The sequence below is a fragment of the Amblyomma americanum genome, chromosome 1 (genome assembly GCF_052857255.1).
Source record: "Amblyomma americanum isolate KBUSLIRL-KWMA chromosome 1, ASM5285725v1, whole genome shotgun sequence".
Classification (NCBI taxonomy): domain Eukaryota; kingdom Metazoa; phylum Arthropoda; class Arachnida; order Ixodida; family Ixodidae; genus Amblyomma; species Amblyomma americanum.
This window is the reverse complement of record NC_135497.1, coordinates 296,313,054-296,319,106: the sequence shown is the minus strand read 5'-3', so window position 1 is coordinate 296,319,106 and position 6,053 is coordinate 296,313,054. Positions and strand designations below refer to the sequence as shown.

At 48.8% G+C, this 6,053-nt stretch overlaps 1 pseudogene; it reads left to right on the top strand.

The window, feature by feature from the left end:
- The first annotated feature begins 627 nt into the window (after positions 1-627).
- LOC144119137 (uncharacterized) lies at positions 628-5,047 on the top strand (annotated as a pseudogene).
- The last annotated feature ends 1,006 nt before the right edge of the window (positions 5,048-6,053 follow it).

The following is a 6,053-nucleotide window of genomic DNA, read 5'->3' as shown; positions in this document are numbered from 1 at the left end:
ACTACTTATACATTTGAGGTATACATAGTGTCTGCCTTGCTGTACAATCCAACGAAGAAGACCACGCCGACGTAACTAAGTACTCAAGAAAAAATCTTAAAAAGCTGCGAAAAAACCCTTGTGTATTAAATATCATTGAATAGGAAAAAGTGTATCTGTCCCGCTCTTTATCCGCCGCATTTCTCTCTCTCTCTTTCTCTCTCTCTCTCTCTCTCTCACACACACACACACACACATGCACGCACACGCACACGCACGCACACACTCACACACACACACGCGCGCGCGTGGGGCGGTGCACGCCTAGTCCTTCTGTGAGGCTCAGGATCGCACCCGCCACGGTGCACGGTGGTGGATTCTCCTGGACTTTGCTTCTGTGTGTGTTCCGGCCGCGGGCGTGCGTCGGGGGGCGGCCGGTGTTCGACCTCCGGTCGTGCTCTTTTGTTCGGGTGTCCTTCGGCTGGCGGGCGCCTCAATATGGCTGCCTTTGACGTCATCGTCCCTGAGGGGGCTAGTCCTGAGAATGTCGTCGATGCGACAGGCTCTGTAGTTGGATTGGAAAAAGTTTACTGTGTCCAGCACCTTGGTGGACGCAATTACCAAGTAGCCGTGAAGAGTAAAGCCGCCATGGCTGCAACCTTTGATGTGTGCTGCCTCAGAATCGGCAAGGAACGCGTCGCCGTCGTCCGCCAGAGCCTTCAGGTAACTGTTCTTTTTTTGCGCTCCCGCGTACCAAGTGATGCCCTTCCCAAGGCTCTTTCCCCTTATGGCAATGTACTGCACGTAAGTCGCGGCATCATGGGGTCGCGTCCCACTGTCTCCACCAGGACGCGGTACGTCCGAAATGAAATGAAGCCGGAGTCGGCCGTTGTTTAGCTACGTCAAGGCCGCTGGCCACCACGTGGCATGCGATTACAAATGCATACAGCATGTTTGTCGGCGTAGTGTGTCGACTGCACACTTCAGAGCACAGTGCACGGCTCCGTTCTGCACCTGCTGCTGTGTCTTTGGGCACCGAGAGCAAGCTTGTGTGAAGCCGTGTCGACGTTGTGGCGATCCACACGCTACCGTGGCATGCGCGATCAAGCCCTCGTACTCGTAGGCTGTGACCCGACCTGCACCTCCGCCGGGCGCTCAGGCATCCGTTGAAGCTATCAAGGAGCCCGGCGTTTCCGACACCAACGCTGTTACGGGTGGTTCCTCTGCGTCTCAGAGTGTCTGGGTGGAAGAACAGGTGCCTGCGGGTGATGCGTCCAGTGATGCACAAGCAAACTCAGAGTAAATGTGCCTGCTCTGTCAGCCTCAGGCTCTAAAAGTGTACCTGCCGCTACTGAGGCCGAGCCCATTGTGCCCCGGCAAGTCTCTGATGCTGAGGGCAAGCCGCTCTCAGAGCCCGCGCGGCAGCCAGCAGGCAGCGTTGCGGCTTTGAGTAACAAACCCAACATATCTGAGGCCGGTGGTGACGAGAGCAGCCTGGGCAGGAGCCAAGGCCATCTCCTGACGCGGAACCTGTGCAGTCGCCCTCCTCTTCTATATCGAGGATTACCTCCAGCACTTCTAGTACCCTGTCTTCGATGTTGAGACGGTCGCTTGGTGTTCGAGCTTAAAGCATCCACATGCGTCGATTACGGACTCTGACATTTCTGCTAGTCGACCAAGGAGGTCTCGTGCCTCCTCTGGTCCGACCCTACGAAAAAAGTGTCGTGGTTTGGCGCCGTTCGCAGCGCGCTTTGTATTGCCTAAACATCACGGCTGCTCGTTTTATTTTTCGTTTCCAAAATGACTACTGCTAACATCATCACTCTTAACGTGCAGGGGTTCTGCAATTTACGAAGCAGGCCGCGGTGGTCGGTCTCACTCGTTCATCGGGCTGCGATACCCTCTGCATGCAAGAAACCAATTTTTTTCGCCTCAGTGACGTGTTGGAATTTAAGCGTGCGTTTGGCATCGATGATTTCTTTTCGTACGCAAGCACGCGTTCTAGCGGCGTTGGCGTTCTTGTTCTGGAGCGCATACTCCTGCGAGACCATTATGTTACGTATACAATGCGCTTGGACGCGTGCTTGGGTTCGACTGCACGTTTATCACACTGCGCCTGAGATTTCTTTGCATCTTTGCACCTGCGCATTCTAATTTTGGTAAAATCATTCTTTAAAGATCTAGATGTGTATTTTCTTGGAGGACGTAACGTTGTGATGTTAGGCGATTTCAAATGCGTGCTCGATACGGTCGCTGATGTGCAAGCCCCGGTAGGGGCAGGCCAGGCTGGAATGCGCGCGAGCTGAGCCGCCTATAGTCAAAGGCTCCGTGCACGAGTAACTGCGGCGCCGACGAGGGCGCCCCTCGCGGCGGAATGCGATGAGCTGGTGGGAGACGCGCGCGCGAAGCTCTGAGAAAGGGTGTGCGCTGTCTGAGTGCGTCGGTCGTGGATTGCGTTAGCAACATGCCGCGTTCTAACGTGAATTGCTGCGTTGTGAATTGCCACAGCACCTACGCGAACTCGCCTGGAACAAGTTTTTTTAGGTTCCCAAGCAAGCCGTACGAAGAGAAGCGACGGGAACGCTGGATTGCTCTTGTCCGACGACAGAAGTGAGTCGCATCAGCATCCTACCAAACGTGCGCCGTTCATGTGTTGTTGCATTCATTTGTTTATTGTTCAGGATGCTATGATGGCTTCCTTTACATTACTGTACGAGATACACTGCAGTATTTTGATATTCGCATGCGAAGTTGGAATGAGATGGCCTGTTATTCGCCTTAAACTCTAACAGGGCTGTAAACATTACCCGTTGAACCTACAAAGCTTAGAACATGCAATTTTGGGTACATCTTAGTGTTTGCTTTGTGGCACGTAGCCTTAAGTGCCCTAATGTGTTAGGGTTCGCGTCATTTTTGTGTTGTTATTGACCCGCCATCGTAGCTCAGGTGTTAGGCGCTGGACTACTGTCCCAACAACACGGGTTCGGCCCCGCATGCGGAAGCTGCGTTTCGATGGGGTCTAGCGCAAACAATTCTGCCTCCAGAGGTGTCCTCTAACGACGCGGTTGAGATGTTGATCGAGAAGGGTAGCTGTTTTTAAACTCTAAACGCGTGTGTGGTGCGATGTCAGTGCATCTGAGGTGGTTTAAATCGGTTGGGAGACCTCCACTACGAGGTCCTTCATAACGCATGTGTCGATTCGAGGCGTCAGACCACACAGTTTACTATTTATTTTTTATGGTTGTTGCCCACACAAGCTGTTTTGTCCGCAGCAAAGACGGCGGAGGCTGGCGACCTACTCCATACACAAGGATCTGCAGCAAACACTTTGTGGGCGGTGTAAAGGTGAATGAAGAGGGGCATCCAGCCTACTACCCCTCCATATTTCCTGTTACGTACAGGGCAGCACCTGGGCCACTCTCTGAAGACCGCTATGTCAGGTAAGAAGGGATCCACATTAACATTATCATACAGAGCTCTTTGCTGGCGGTTACTGAAGATATATGTGATATTTTATGTGACATCCAACTCTATTTCGACTAGGTGAACATTTAAATCTCTGTTTATTTTGTAAATGTACTTCAATCCTACTAGGAAAAGAAGGAGGCAAGAGCAAAGGATGCTGCGGGACAAGCAGACTGCTGAGGTGCACGGACAAGCAGCTGAAGTGGTAATGAAGTTCATTGATGTGGGCTATGAAACCCGTTTTTTTCCAGCCCATTTTTTCATCGCCCACGGTTTTTGTGCTTCAAAAAACTAAAATAAATGTTCATTTATTCGTTCATTCACTTTTCATAGGCTGCTAATGTACACGAGAAAAGTGTGGAGGCTATAATTCTAGAGGATCAAGCAACTGGCAGCGGCAACAGTCCTGTGGCTTCTGACAGCAGTCAAGGCACTCTGTCGGATTCTGGCCAGCGACTTGTTCACGTAAGAAAGCATATCCTATGTCAGGGTTGGGGTTTAAGGGCCGGGTCCTGATATTGATTTGTAATTGTCTTTTAACTTATTGCTTCCAGGTGTCAACAATGACAGAAGACGCCCACTCGTCCTTCAGCAGTGAATTCACCTTCACTTCTGAATTGGTTGATAAACATGCATCATGTTATATTAGACACAAGGAGGTGTGCACTACAGGCGTGGGAAGTTGTAGCACTACATTTATTGACAAAAGCTGTGGGCCTTTATATAAGCAACCCATTTTCACTGGTCACAGCTCACTTACCAAAGATGAAGAGAAGTTTCATGATTTAACAGCTGTCAGTTTTAACGTTTTTGCTCTTCTTTTAAGCGTTTTGCCACCCATGAGGAGGGCTGTGAGTGAGTTGTGCATTGAGGACAAACTTCTGTTATTTCTGATGAAGTTGAGGCATGGCATGCTATTTTCTTTCCTTGGAGCTCTTTTTTTGATGTGCACAGAACTACAGCAGCACGAATCTTCAAGGGAATGCTGTTGAATTTGAATGTGGCCACAAAAAGTTGGGTCTACTGGCCGTCACGAAATGTTATTCAGTCAACCATGCCACCCGCATTCAAGGAGCACTACCCAAGTTGTAGAGTAATTAATGATTGCACGAAGCTTGGAACTGAAATCCTAAATGGAGTGGAAAAACAGAACCTATGGTATTCGCATTACAAGAGTAGGCATACAATCAAATACCTAATTGGTATTGCACCCAACGGCCTGGTCACTTTTGTCTCAAAAGGATTTGGAGGACGGACTACAGATTCAGTGGCAACTGTTGAGTCTGGATTTCTGTTACTACTAGAGCCAGAGGACCTGGTCTTAGCAGACAAGGGTTTTCCTGGCATAAAGACAGGTTTCAGTACCCAGAAAGCGACATTGGTAATGTCACCGTTTGCTAGTAGTCAGCAGTTCACTGAATCTGAAGTAAATGCAACATATGAAACTGCCTCAGTGCGAATACATGTTGAGAGGGTCATTCAACGACTGAAAATATTTGATATCACACATAAGATTCCATGTGAACTCACAGCTTATGCAGATGCAATCCTGCATATGATAGCTGTAATAACCAATTTGAAAAGTCCTATCTTTGCAAAATAGTCAATGGGGTGGGGGACTTGCCCTATGAAGGACGATAAATGAAGTTTATTGCACAACCCACATATATGTATATTTTGGTGCAAGCATCACAGCCAGCAATGTATAACTGTATCAAAATATCACAGTTTTGGCAATGCAGATTACAGGAAGTTGATCATGTTATTGATGTGTCCATGCTTGAATACACAGGAATGGCCTGCTTCCAGCCCTTTCACGTGTGTGCGCTTTTGTTTTGCAGTCCACATTTTCGTTGGGTTTGCCTCATAGGCCCGCACATTGATGTAATGCCTTTAAAAAGTGCTGAAAATAAAAGCGCCTCAGCTTTGGCACTGCAGACAGCAGGAAGTCACTGTCTTTCTTGACAGGTATCATTAGCATGTCTGCGCTCGAGTACACATAAACGTGGCACATTTAGAGTCCCAGCACATGCATGCACATTTGAACTTGAGTGAAGTACTGATGACTACGTCGTAGGGAGATGACTTCATCGCCACAGAAGTAATTTAGCAAAGGCTTATTCTTCAGTGTGGTGTTTCTACGGCTGTACGGGCACTTAATTTCAAGCAAGATGGTTTCTCCATCTTTGTCTCTGAGAAAAAAAAACGCCGCTGTGGTCTGAACAAAATTAATTTGCGGAACTCCTTACCTAAATATGCCGTCAGGTGAACATGCCAGCCAAGGCTCCTCGGGGCACACAACTAATCCGAATTCTGCGACCGTCACGTCATACTGTCTCTCAAATGCCACACGAGTTTTTGGCTCCATTGCCACTCCATACTGGACAGAGGGACCACTGAAAGGCACCTCCATTACCATGCGCTTTGCACGGTCATAAAGGCCCTCCTCAGGGCAGGTCAGGATCATGTGTGCCTAAAAAAGGTTTTATCACTGATAATAAACGTCCACTCAATGTATTGAGAAAAATGTTTTTCTGTGCATTCAAAATAAACGATGTGTCGCACCTTTGTGGCAGTAATTCTGGGAAACCTTTCGTTTCCCCAGAGAG